We start from the raw sequence: 14,288 nt of genomic DNA on the forward strand, positions 1-14,288 counted from the left end.
AACCTTTATGTTTGTCATTTATTCTGTTGAAAATGTTTTGATATTACACAGAAAGTGTGTAAATTGTAGGCAATAGTTTTGCCTATTTGTGGGCAAAACTGTTGAAATATCACAAGTGATACACAGATATTCACATTTTCACTTTTCCGATTTCCTCCAAAGTAGTCATACAAATAGACAGTAGTGTTAATTGGTTGGTCATGAAATACATTTTCTGACAATGACATGTACTGAAGGAATTATGTAATCATATTCTGTAGCAGGATATTTAACATTCATTGACCTATACACATTAAACATATATTACTTAGGCAAGCAAAGTTACAGAATTGCTCAGAGCAGAAAGAGCATTTACCATTATTCTGCTTCAGCACACTCTGGCTGGCTGAGGCTAGGGCCAGTGGGGCAGGAAGCTCTGTACACACTGAAGTCTGATGGCTGTCGGCATAAAACAGCGCTTGAAGTCCTCTGTGCTTCAGCTGGGAAGAAGTGGCTTTGTAACAGGTCGACATACACCACAGGGGGTGGCAGGTTTGTTGTTTGGTGTGAAGCAAACGATTCTGGATTCAGCACTGATGACACATACTTCCCTCTTGGCTTGCCTTTAAATAACACACAAAAAACCCCTGGCATATCTGACATCAGCATATTGGTTAAAAGTGGGCATTTCGCCAGGAGCCACCTGGAGAAGTGACACACGATTTAGATGAGATTCAGCAACAAACAGGGATGATTCAAACAAAAATTTCCAGGAAACTGGGTTTTTGGTCAGCCTCCCTCGAATTAAAGAGTCTTGGATCACTCATTCAAGTTCACTCATTTCTGTGACAGAAAATATAGGACAGATTATTAATTAAACATTCTAACAAATAGTGACAATGATTTAAAGTCTGTTGTATTACACTGTTCCATTATAGTCTGTTTTGGAAAGTACAGCAATGAAGCACGCCGGTTCAAATGATTTGTCATTGTAGTAAACACTAGGCACTCGTATTTGAGTCAGTACCATGTACATGGGCTTTCAAAATTGGATGTAAGATTGGACACACTATGATTATGAAAAATCTCCTCTCACTAGCAGAGACTGAATTGAAGCTATTCATATTTACATCTATAATGTCAAAAAAAAAAAAAAACAGCAGCAAAACTGACAGCGGCATCACCATTTAGATAGTGGTTTTTGTTTTTTGGTAATGTCCAATGTTGTTTGTTTATACTTCATGTAATAGATATTAGATGTGTAATGATGAAATTTTGTTATACTTTATATTTATTTCTATAATTTGATGTTTTAGCATCTTAAAAAATCTTAATTTTCATGCTTTGTCTTTGTTAGGCACTTTGAGATCTTTTTTGTGAAAGTTGCTAAGAATAAATTGATTTTACTGAAAATAAATGTAATAGTATTTAAACAAAGTTTAAGCATGGGGACACATTAAAAAGGATGTGTCCCCATGCATAAACAACTTTTACATTTCTGTCACTTTGCTTGCCTGGGAAGATTTATTAATTTATAAGTTAACTTGAACAGGACATCTGTGGCATTAAGGGACAAAGTATTTTTTTTTTAAATCTGCAATGGCCTCATTCTTTTACATCACTAAAAGCAGATATTTTAACAGGCGTACACTTTTGAGCATCATGGTATGTGCTGTGCCATATATGCCACAAAACATTCTCTCTGAAAACAGTCTGTAAAAAAATATGTTGTTTGATTCATGGTAATTTAAATTACCCAGTTTTTGCTAGAAGATAATTGTGATGGTGAATCTTGCAGGTTTTTCAGAAAGCACCGTCCTTTCTACAGAAAGTTCAACATTTCTGGCAATGAAAATAAAGTTCACTAAACCAAACAATGTTTGTAGAATCGAAAGCTTTGATAGTGCTTAAGATAGAGCAGCTGAGCAAATTATCACAGCTTATCTGACAACAGAGGCCAAAAGCTCTGATGGAAAAGTAACCCATTATGTGTCTGTGCAAAGTGTTTGCCAGCAGCAATTAAATTTAAAACAAAAGAAGCCTAGCAAACACATGGAGGATGCAAAGGGAAAATATGGCTGTTAGAATTGCTTGCAAAGGTGTTGGTGCACCTGCTCAGAATAAACCTCAATAAAAAATTTCTTTAACATTCTTAGCTTAAAGAGATTTGCTTGTTTTATATAGACTATTTTTTTCATGTGAATATTTTACTTAACTATGCTCATAGCAATGGAGTGTACCCTGATTTTATATAACAACCACATTATACACTCTTTGGCCAAGAGAAACACTGCCACCTGAATTTAAAGCTGCAGTATGTAACTTTGATAAAAAGTATGTTTTTTTTTACATATTTACTAAAACTGTCACTGTCGTGACGGTATAATATGACAGATACTCTGTGAAAACATCAAATCCTCCACCCCTTCCCAGTTCTACTATTGCCGTCTACAGAAATACACCACTCCCGATCAGAAACAAGTAATCAGAGGTAAGAGGAAGGTATACCGCTGTCAATCACTCATGTATGAACCACTCAATGTGCTAATGGCAGAGAAACAACTTGCAGTTTCAGAAAAACAGTTTATCCACCATCATTATTGGCCATGCTAACTAGCTTGAGCATTCCTGACAGACTCTGCGATTGAGAAGAAGCTGTAGCATAGCAGAGAGAGCAAAGAGGGAGGCGAGAGGGTTGTGAGCAACGTACATACAAGCTTGATTGACAGCACAAAACCTTTCTCCTGGCTCTGATCGATTGTTTCGAATTAGCACTAGAACTGGGAAAAGACGAGCTCAATTTTTTTCACAGATTATCTGTCTCATTCAATACTGTCCTGATGGACAGTTTTAACAAATATGTAAAAAAAAAAAAATTTTTTCCTAAAAATGACATACTGCAGCTTTAACTGAGCAAATGGATATGAATCTCCTATTGGATAGTTACTGCACAGACAACTGTCTTCCAGCTGGTAATGAGTTATTCAACCCCAGCTGATACAATGAGTAGCTTCTCATTTCTTCAAAAGCCATGTGGAAAGACGCATCCCTATGTTTGTGGAATAGATGTTAGAAGTTGCTGCAATCTCCTTAGATGTTTTCTCTGCTTGATGCCAATGATTTGACCCTTCTTAAATAGACTATCATAATATAATGTTTTTGGAGAACTGTCTATTAGAAATTGGAAGGACAGTTGGTAACTTTCTTCTCTGAGGAAGAAATATGGTTGGAATAAAACCCCAAAAAGACAGTGATCGTCAATAACTTAAGCGTTTGGTGACATCAAATGGAAGAAAAACAGTAGTAGAACTCACAGCTATGTTTTATAGTGAAAGTATGAGCAATTCCAATCGCACAAAGTGAAGGAAAAATGCGTTATTTTCAAGATACATTAGTGCTGTTGAGTGTTAATTAGACAAAAATTAAAGCTCTGTTAGTGAACATGTCCAATGTTTACCCTTCTCAATCTGGTTATTGCTGAATAAATTGGGACCCCAGCACTCTAGAGCAGTGGTTCTCAAATGGGGGTACGCGTACCCCTGGGGGTACGTGGAGGTACTGCAGGGGGTACGTGAAGCTTTTCAAAATATCTTTAAAAAATCAGTAGGCTCCTCATAATAAGTCTTGGGAAAAATTATTTTGTAAAAAGTTCGATAAAATATAAATGTGTGTTCATGCACTGAATTTTATATTCAGTATTTAGTTTCAATATCCTTTAAAATAAAACGGACCCCCCCCCACCAAGCTAGTTTGACTCGTCAATGACCTGTCGTTATCATGATTACACTGTAACTATGGAGACGTGGCTAAAGCGTAGCAGCAATGCTGCTGAAAGTACAGATAAAGTGAAAAAGAAGGCACTGTACCTCTTTTTTATTCCAAAAATGTTTTGCCCGTGTCAGGGGGTACTTGACTAAAAATATATTTTTAAGGGGGTACATCACTGAAAAAAGTTTGAGAACCACTGCTCTAGAGTATGGTAAATTTCTCTTTAGGTCTTTGATACCCATCCCAAATGAGAGGAAAATATTGTGATGAAATGACTTTAGAGAAATAAGAAAATTGCATATCTATTCCCATTTCACAACTGACAAAAATTGAAAATTTATTCACAAGTGAATAAACTATCATGATTCAAAAGCTAAGATCTTGTGTTAAGAGTGTAAAAAATGAATTAATTAGTCTCACAGCTTGAGGAAATAAACTACTTCGTAAATCTGATGGTATCTTTGCAGTCATTTTTTTTCTCCTGCTTGCAAGATAGAAACACTGTGAAGTTAGGTCATTAGATGGGTATTATCTTTCATTGATGTCTATGCATATAGTGCCTTGAAAAAGTATTCTTCCTATTTCAACTTTTCCACATTTTGTTAGTTTACAACCACAGCCTTCAATGTTTTAAAATGGGGATTCTTGTTTGATATGCAGTAGTGCAGAACAGTGAAATGAAAGCAGAAGGCATTTTAAAATCATTTAAAATTTAAATTCTGAAAAAATGTGGTAGGCCTTGGTGACTTGCAATGACAAAAAAAGGAACAAGTTTCCCCTTCGGCATTTTGAGTTATTTACAGATTCAAGTGTGGATACGAAGCTTTTTTAATGATTTCAAACACATAGAAACGCCACAAAAAATGTAAAAGAATATGATCATTTGAATGTTGGCCCTCTGCAAATAAGATCAGGGAGAAAAGAGCCATCAAAGTTTCAAAAGAATATTCCCCAACCCTGATCAACTACATGGTGGCGTTAAAGGCTGTTCATTTACATAACTTTGTAATAACACCTCATTGACTGTCAACAGGTATTACTGGGAAGATGTGCTGACAAAATTAAGCTTTTGTCTGGCTTATCTAGTTAGAAATATATTTTTTGTAAGTTTTCATATTTTTCCATAAAGCTGTGAGATTCTGTCTTTGCAGTTTACCATTTTAAGTTAGTTTATCTACTAAATGAAAGCCTATTTTATGGTTTTAATTGGGACACCAAGGAGACACTGGTTTCGACAGTTGTCCATTTAAAAGAAAGTTATTTTGAGTAATTTCTCATCAGTATTCTAATGTAATTTGTGAATCCTTGCAGTTCTGAAGAGATAAAACTTTTCCAAACAAACATTCATGGTGCTTTTCAGCTTTTGTTTGCAAGTCGTCTTTATTTTGTTTTTAGTGTCACCTTGTGAATGAAAGCTTTGTTTTTTCATTTACATTGTTGGTATGCACACTCTTTCCAGTCTCTGCTGAACATTTACAGACATTTTGGGCATGGCAGAGACTTTGCATCTCTAAATGTCCATGCTCAAGCACGGTGAACCTGTTAACTGTGTGTAGGGTTACATGTTGGCCAATAGCTGCCTTGTGCAAACAAGCATCAACATTATGCCTGTAAACAAACATACTGATGATTTGACATAAGGTTTTGGGTAACAAACAAATTGTGTAAAAATGGAAAGAATGAAGCTAGATTTATGCCTTGACTTTGGTTAAACCTGAACTAATTTTTGTTGTTAACTTCCTCACAAACTTATTAACCAAATTTCAAGAATAAATCAGCTACATACCAACTGTGTGCGTCAAAGTGTATAGCATGTGATACAGGTTATCAAACATCCACAAGTGCTCAAAAATACTACAGTCAGAGTAGATGTATGATTTAGACCATGTGACAGAGGACTGTTAGATGCAACTACTAAATAAATAATTTACATTTTGCATAAATTTGCAAGACTTTCAATAATGAAAGAATTGAAGTGTGAAAAAAATAAATAATTTAGCATCCGGCACGCTTTCCCTCATTTCATCAAAGGTGCTTTCAATTTCACTGAGAGCAACGGGTAGCACATTTGCATGTATGAAAAGAGGACCGTGCCCTTTCACCTCTTAGAAAGTGCACAACACATAATGCTTTTCAATGAAATGCAGCCATTCGATCATAGTTCTCGATAGAAACCTGCTTGTTTATAATGTAATTTTCATGGCAAAGTTTTTTTTTTCCTTTTATTTCATTTTGTCTTTGTTGCTGAATCTAGCTTCCACATCTTTATAGATGTAATTGCGTTTCAATATTGATCGTTCTAAAATATGACTAACACGGGAAAAAAAAACATATTAATGCTTTTAAAGAATTGAGAGAGCTGCAATTGAGCAAAACAACTGTGAATGTAACTAAAGTCCTTAATTGAGATAGAAGTTGATGTTGAATGTAGTATTTAAAAGCCAGGGAAAAAATTCAGTTAATGCAAGGATACCTTTGGAAAGATGACATTTATGGCTCTACATGTAGGATAATTGAGTTATTTAGAAAATCACATTTTGGAACAAACGTATGTTTGCATCGTCTGAGCTTAATGCATATCAATATATTAGCATGCAGGGAGCGTGATTTGACAAAGTTTCCATGAATTGGTGCAGCTGCAGATCACGTGAGTTGCTCCTTAATTGTCTTATTACCCACAGTCTTCCACTCAGATCTGCTCCTTGCACACCCCTCCTGGGTGCAGGAGACAAGTCTTGAACTACTGCTGCAGACACTCCGTGGAGGAGATTTGCATCTGCTTTCATGTGAAACTTCCCCAGTTCTTTAATAGTAGTTTCTCTGCTAAAATGGAAAATGACTCTACATATTGAACTGTCAGAGATTTTCTAATTTTAGTCTCCTTGGCAAAGGCTTGGACCTCATTAATTTTGCATATTCACAGTTTTTCTTTTTTGTGAATGCAGTGATGTGAAATATGTAGACAAAAAGATTTATAGAAATCAAATGCACTTGCAGAATATGTCCAGCTTTGCTGTTAAAGTGTGCTGCTTTATGGCTAGTGATAATTTTTTGATGGTTCTGTTAACAATTCAGAAGCTACTCTAGCACTGAATAACATTAGTACAAAGCATAAAAGAGAAATGAGATTCTTTGAGTCTGAACTCAGGTGTATTTCTGAGCTAGAGGAGTTGTTAGGATCTTAAACCACTGGGATCTTACTACAGCTGAGATATATTTAGATCTTCTTGTGAAAATTGTGAAATTTGCTGAGAACAGTGCAATTATTGATAAGGCTGAAAAAAATTTCCTTCCATGGATTATCTATTAGATTTAGGTAGGGACTCTGGCTGTGATATTCTAAAATATTATTATTCTCAACAAACACCCAAACTTTTTGATCAAACCCCTTTGACTATGTTACCTTAAATTTGTAGAATTGGATTTATTTAATTTGTAAATTGGTGCATACTCTTCCTGATATGGAGAAATGCCTTAAAAGTCCCCTTAAGCCATTTAATGAGTTAATCTGTCATTTTGGTTTGATTGATGAGATGTAGTATGTTTTTCCAACCTGGAGGCTCAGAGTACTTTTTTCTTTAAATTATTCCTCCTGTGCTAAATTACCAGATTAGATGGTTGGAGAGAAACCCAGCAGAGTGTTGATAATCAGGAATACATCCTGAAGCTGTCTCGCTTCTCCTACAGTTATAAATTTAAAACAGAGAGAAAAAGGAATAAAACAGGAGAAAAGAGGCAATAGGGGCGTATCAGTCCAATTCAGCCCCGTGTGAGCCATCTAGTCATCTACTCCATCATGTACCCCAGTTATTTAGGTTTTGGGCCTTAAATAAGGCCCCCATGTAGCGTAAAACTACAAAAAGACCTAACTTTTGCATTGATCACGCAGTCTAAAACTGAGATCATTGTGAAGCAAGTTGTTGCTGTTTTTTGTGTATCTTCAAAACTTCAGTTTCTGTGCGTTTTATTCATCCTAAGGCCAGAATACTTTGGATTGGGGTGCCAAATGTTTCCCAAGTAGGTCGAGATCTCTAGACAGAAGAATTAAAAAAATAAAGGTCTCCTCAAGTCCTGCATTCAACCTCTAACATTATTTTAATTTGCATGTTTGAAAGAATACAGTGGTTTTGGTGTGGTCTCTATACTTCACACAAAACACACAACTCACTATGTGTTAGGCATAGTTAGTGTTAGGCACTAACTATGCCTAACACATATACGATATACATGTGCTGCAGCCTGGCGATTGCTTTCCTGCACAATTCCGCTCGATTAAAATCTCATGTCATACAGTCTGGGCTTATTCCTTTTTACTTTGATTTCTCCAGTAGAATTTCTACCAGGCTAATCAGCAAACACAAGAAGTTTTGAACAATGATGTATATTTTCTGCGCTGTTTTAGAGTTTTAATCTGCTTGCACTTTATTGCAATGGCGGCGGAGGACATGAACGTTCAGACCATGGTGTCCATGCCTCCATGGGTTAACATTAACAGCCATCTTGTTCAGCTCAGTATTTCTCTCTTTTCAGTGGAGGATGGTTGTTTACAGAGCAGACAACTTCTGATGAGCTTCATAGCATCAAACTGATCCATAACACACATCACAGCCAAACATTAGCGATTGTGTAACAATTAAAACTTCAACACAAGACAGCAAGTGGAGGTATGGGTTACCCCCGCCCTTCTTTTAAACTATGTTAGATATATACAGAACTTTTATGACAACTGAAGGTAACAGTTACTTGATTGCGCTATAAAATGGGACTATGTACCTGGGTAATACATAATGTGAGAAGGAGCAGAAAAGAGAACATGTGCAACCCTGAGATGTACAAAGGAAATAAAGAGGAAGTTTTCAGATTGGAAAGATGGTTGACAGCTTTTCAAAGATTTTAAAAAAGAATTTTTGGTACAAAAGAAAACCACATACTCCTGGACACGAGTTGAACATAAAAGAAGCTCTAAAAAAGTTATCAAATTAGTTTTAAATCAAAGTTAGCAAGTAAACATTTAGTGCAGCTACAACATCAACTCTACTTCTTTTATTTCTACTTCTTGCAAAAAAGCCAGCCCTTGCATACAAGTGCACTTTAAGCAGTATATATTTTTTATTTTTACATATTTATTTATGCAGTTTTGCATTTAATTTCTCCTTTTTGCTGCTGTTTTACACTGGGCACTGTTGAATTAGGCACTGTTGACATTCAGATCTTCTGGTTGTGAGCGAGGGTGGGGGGCTCATGCCCTTGCCGCCCATATCAAAACCTGCTACTGTCTGGATCAACAAAACTTTAAAAAATCATAATAATTTTAAAGTAATGTATATAACACCTACCTATCTTACAACTTCCTGGTTGATATTTGAATACAATTAGTTACAAGCTATGATCTGGGTTATTATTTTTTATATAGTTAAAGCTAGACCAATGCAGGAGAGTTCTTGATCCCATCTCTGGTTCTTGTTGGTCACTGAAATATAATGGACAACATATTCAGCTTATTAAACTTATTCAACTGGATTTCATCTGCTTAAAGGTGGTAGGTCAATCAGAAAACTATTCAAGATGTTGATACAAGAATGCAAAAAGAATATAAGAGTGAAACCAGAATGGACCCTTGTGGAATGCCACAGTTTAGAGAGGCAGAGTCAAATGACAACAGGTCTATCCTGATGAATAAAATATCAGACAAATAAGATGAAAACTATCCATCCATCCATCCATCCATTTTCTGTTCACCCTTGTCCCTAATGGGGTCGGGAGGGGTGCTGGTGCCCATCTCCAGCTACGTTCCAGGCGGGAGGCGGGGTACACCCTGGACAGGTCGCCAGTCTGTCGCAGGGCAACACAGAGACATACAGGACAAACAACCATTCACACACAACACACACCCCTAGAGAGAATTTAGATAGACCAATTAACCTAACAGTCATGTTTTTGGACTGTGGGAGGAAGCCGGAGTACCCGGAGAGAACCCACGCATGCACAGGGAGAACATGCAAACTCCATGCAGAAAGACCCCGGCCGGGAATCGAACCCAGGACCTTCTTGCTGCAAGGCAACAGTGCTACCAACTGCGCCACTGTGCAGCCCCAAGATGAAAACTAGTCAAATATAAAGTACATGAAATCAATTCTTAGGGAAAAAGCAATTTCATTATCAAAATTTCACACGGTTAATTCAAACATAAGCGTGTCTTTTTAATTTGGAGCCATAGCTGTAACAAGTAAGCCTGCCTATCCCATTGCCACCAAACCCATCAGCTAACCAGAGATAACTATAGAAGCTTAAATATAAAATTTGAAAAGTTTCATGTACAAACTGGTATTTCATTTTAACAGAAGGACTGAAACGAAATAACAAAACTGCTGATATTTATGGTATGAACAATAAGTCAACCACAGAGAACCATGGAAAATCTTGATGAAATATAAAAAATATATCTTGTGAACCTGTATGCACTGAATATATTAACAATGATGGCTTACCCTGAAAGCTCTTTCCAAAAAAGGAACTATCAAGAAGAGCAGGAGACTTGGGGAATATTCAGTCTGAAGGCTAGAAAAGAGCATCGTCAACCCTGTTAACAGCCGACCCCTAAAAGCAATGTCTAGTTACATGTTAAGACTTAACTGGTGGAAGCACTTCCTCGGTGCACTCCATCTACCCCAAGGAGATTGAGTGTGAAGATAATGCACCAAGAAGGATGTCATAGTCGCAGCTTAAGCCTCCACTCCCATACCAATGTAGTCGTACTCTGGAGGCATCAACAAGGTGTAGAAACAAGAAAGTGATAAATCTAATACAAACCGACTGAAAGCTCACAGAGTCTGAAAATGTTAGGTGAAATTTATTTTTCTTCTTTTTGTGCACAAGTTCAACAACAGATGCATACTCAGACTCCAGGTGAAAATAGGAGAAAATAAAATATTTCTATACTCTGTACTGCTCACATCGGATACAACACAAGAAATCACTGGTCACTGTTTCGCCATCAATGATTGTTCATGTCATTAAAGTTGCACCGAAGCCTTTAAGCCACAGACTGTGTTGACAGCCTTACACTGATGACCTTGCGTGACTGAAGCAAACAAAACGTCATTACGTATGGGATGTAATATTTCTTTGACAAGGTTATTTTATGGGGTCGCACAGGAAATGAAGATGTCAGCATGCTGTTATCAAGTGATAATGTAAACAGATTTTTTTTCATGCTTGTCAGATGTCATAAGACTGCAAGACCCTTTTGTATCATATAGACACTAAACAAAATAACATACGTTTTATGCAACACAACTCTTATTTACAGGGCTCCCATTGTTTAATTGTGAAAAGATGCAGAGTTATAAATTACAAGCACAACTCTTCATAATTGTTTAGCTTTGAGGCAGCCTCAGAGTTCTCACATGGTAATTGTGTCCTCACACTAACAATCAAGAAAATGTAAGTTGACTTTAATGAATTCCTTGCTCTTTATGGGCAGCGGGGCACCCACAAAAGCAACGCGTTCAATGCAAATTATCAAGATTCCCATGCATTTTCACATCACGGTGGCATCAACAGTCTTCTCCTGATTAACAAAGGCCTCTGCTTATGACTAAGAGTTCCATAATTGGAGCTCAAGATAATTATTAGTTGCATGTGTTTTTTTAGTAATGCACTCAGAACACTTTAGAAGACTAATCAGAGCAGCATGATACATGACGGTGGTAAGAGAATACTTTGAGATACCAGAAGTAAAGCCATGTTTTTGAAACAGTGTTTAAAGCAGCTAAGATAACTAACAAGAAAAAGGTTTACATCTCGAAACTGATAATTGTTGAGAGCTGTGTTTTTGTTTTGTGCTTCATGGCAGCAGCACTTATCAAAAGACTGGGATTAGAGTTTGTTCACTCAAGAGTTGCATCTTCTCACATATCATGCAATTTAGTTTTGTTCCTTGAGTCTTACTACTAAAGCATCCAGTTGAAATAATGTGCAAAATATTGCGTTTTTGTAAGTGATGACATATGATGCCAACAAACAAGTTTTTTTGCTTTTTGTTCAACAGCAGTAGTTTATTCTTACATCTACACTTGATCCACACTTTACGCAACAAAGGACCTTTGATAACAAACTGACTTTAGTAAGCATATAAATACAACATTTGAAATTCAATTTCAGTATCAGAATGGTTGATAAAAGGAGACCTAAGTGACTTTGATCCTTGTATCAGAAGGACTAATTTGTGTATTTCAGAAACTGTTGATTTTCTTGGTCATGTAATGGTTTAAATGTAAGAAAATATCCAAAGAGCAGTTTCTATGGATAAGAAAATGTCTCACTGAGGTTAGAGGAATAAGGGACAGAGTAGTTGAGATAATTGAAAACCCATACCAGCTAAGCTATCATTACATCAATTTCTGAATGAACAATATGTCAAACCTTGAAGTAGAAGGGCTATAGAGGAAATGAACACACAGTGTCCTGTCAGTTAATAACAAGAAACTGAGGCTCTATTTAGCACAAGCTTTCCAAAAACTTGTAAAGACATTGTCTGGTCCTATAAGATTTCATGTCAGTTGTATTAGCCAGATGGTAGGAGAAGCCTTTGGTGTAAACAGTTCATGGTTCCAGAATGGCTGGTAGTAGTGGTTTCACGGTTTGTGGTAGGGCTGTTGTAAACAAATATTTTAGTAATCGAGTATTCTATCGATTATTCTTACAATTAATCGAGTAATTGGATAAAAAAAAAATTGATAGAATAAAATATTGGTAGATCTAGCAAAACAGCAGTGTTACTATTGGATAGCAACATCAGTTAAATTTTTCATATCTGAGCATCCGTAACAATTACTTTTGTTGAGACCGGGATTATATGAAATTTATTTTCCAGTTCGCCCTTAAAGTTACCCATTAGCATTTTTTACACCATTAGCATCAACAACAGAACAGCAGTCCACAGTGTTCAGTCTATCCGCTTACTTATATTAATACACCTGCAGCGCTCTTCGCCGCCACCAGGCAGCAGCTCTGGGAGGAGAAAGGCTGCCGTACTCCAGGCATCATGCCAGTCAATTTAAGGATGCTTATTGGTCCCTGAAAAACAACAAAAACCCGGACATTCTGATCAATCAATAAAATCCTCCCAGACCAAACTTGAAAATTGAACTGTGAGCACTTAGCTTTCGTCAACAACTCACAGGCGGAAGTGAGTGCGCTGCGCAGCACAAATAAGGACCCGACTGGAACACGGTGTGCTAAATAATAAAACAGTTGGGTTTCTAAATAGAAAAATAAAAGATACAGACAAGATACTATCAAGTCAAATTATTGTTGTTACATTTTACTACCTTTCAATGGCTTTAATTTGAGCAAATTTAATCTACTACCTTTTACTACCCCGTGGAAACTCTGTAAATAGAAGTTACATTTTTAAGCACTAAACAGTGTCATCGAAGTTTCCAAATTTTATTAATAGAACAAAGTTTAATTTCCTGTGCAATTGTAAAAAGTATAATTTGTATCACACTGGTTTGATGTCATATATCCTTTAAGACATCGATATCCATGGTTTGCTCTGAAAGAGCAAGTTTTGATTTTAACTAAATCATGCTCCAGATGATTTGCCTCTCATTGTCCTGTTCAAGGCATGCTGATTGGTAAAATTAGAGGGTGAGATTTGATTGTGTTGCAAACTACCTCATTCAACCAGTTGCAGGGAAAATAACCAGGAATCATATCCGGAAAAGTCACAAATCACAGCCAATACCCTTGTATCATCACAACAAGCTGCTTACACACAAATATGACTGGCAACATTCTCAGGCAGACAATGAGCACACCTAACTCACAACACGAGCAATAATGAGAAACAGTCAGTACGGTATTGATTGCAGAAAATTATACATTTAGTAAATATTAGAATTTTACTGTGTTAAATGCTGGGGGCCAGCTATGTTCTGCAGGAGGTTTCTTCCTTCCACATTAAGCTAGCACTATTTGATTCTATTTTAGCACCGTGTTCTTTGGTGGGACTCTGACTGCATCTCACATAATGACTTGATAGCTTTTGCATTGTGCAAAAACTGCATCTTGCAACAGCTCTCCAAATAAGTCATATTGTGAGAATTTTTATAATCCATAGCACTTTTCTTTTCATTTCCGCTTAATCTTTTTAGGGCCACGGGAGAGTTGGTGCTGGTGCTGAAGCAACTCATGTCTTGAAGGTCATGGAAACATGCCACAGGATGTCTACATGTGTGCTGATGAGATTTATTTGACCTCTCTTTAGACAACATTCTAACTTCATAGGAGAACCATGAGTTTTACACCTGTATAACTTAATTTATTCAGCAACTGAGTAAATTATAAATAAATTAATATGATAATGATTTACATTTTGTCTGTAGTATTTACAAAGATGTTTGAACATGGAAAATGGGGAAAAGTAAAACGAGAAAAAATACATCCAAAACAACTGGTCAGTTCAAAAGTATACTGATTCAATTGTGAAGCATTTTTCATGCAAGTTGTCACATAACAGCATGGGATCTGATACA

General features: G+C 36.5%; 1 long non-coding RNA gene across 1 annotated transcript in view; it reads right to left on the bottom strand.

Annotated features, from left to right (window-relative positions):
- The window catches only part of LOC114159556 (uncharacterized), a 20,381-nt gene continuing 6,093 nt past the window's right edge, over window positions 1–14,288 (bottom strand). The window contains exon 2 of the long non-coding RNA XR_003598616.1: window positions 1–682. This is a non-coding gene — a long non-coding RNA (uncharacterized LOC114159556). The remainder of the gene's footprint in view (window positions 683–14,288) is intronic.

This window comes from Xiphophorus couchianus, chromosome 16 (genome assembly GCF_001444195.1).
Source record: "Xiphophorus couchianus chromosome 16, X_couchianus-1.0, whole genome shotgun sequence".
Taxonomy (NCBI): domain Eukaryota; kingdom Metazoa; phylum Chordata; class Actinopteri; order Cyprinodontiformes; family Poeciliidae; genus Xiphophorus; species Xiphophorus couchianus.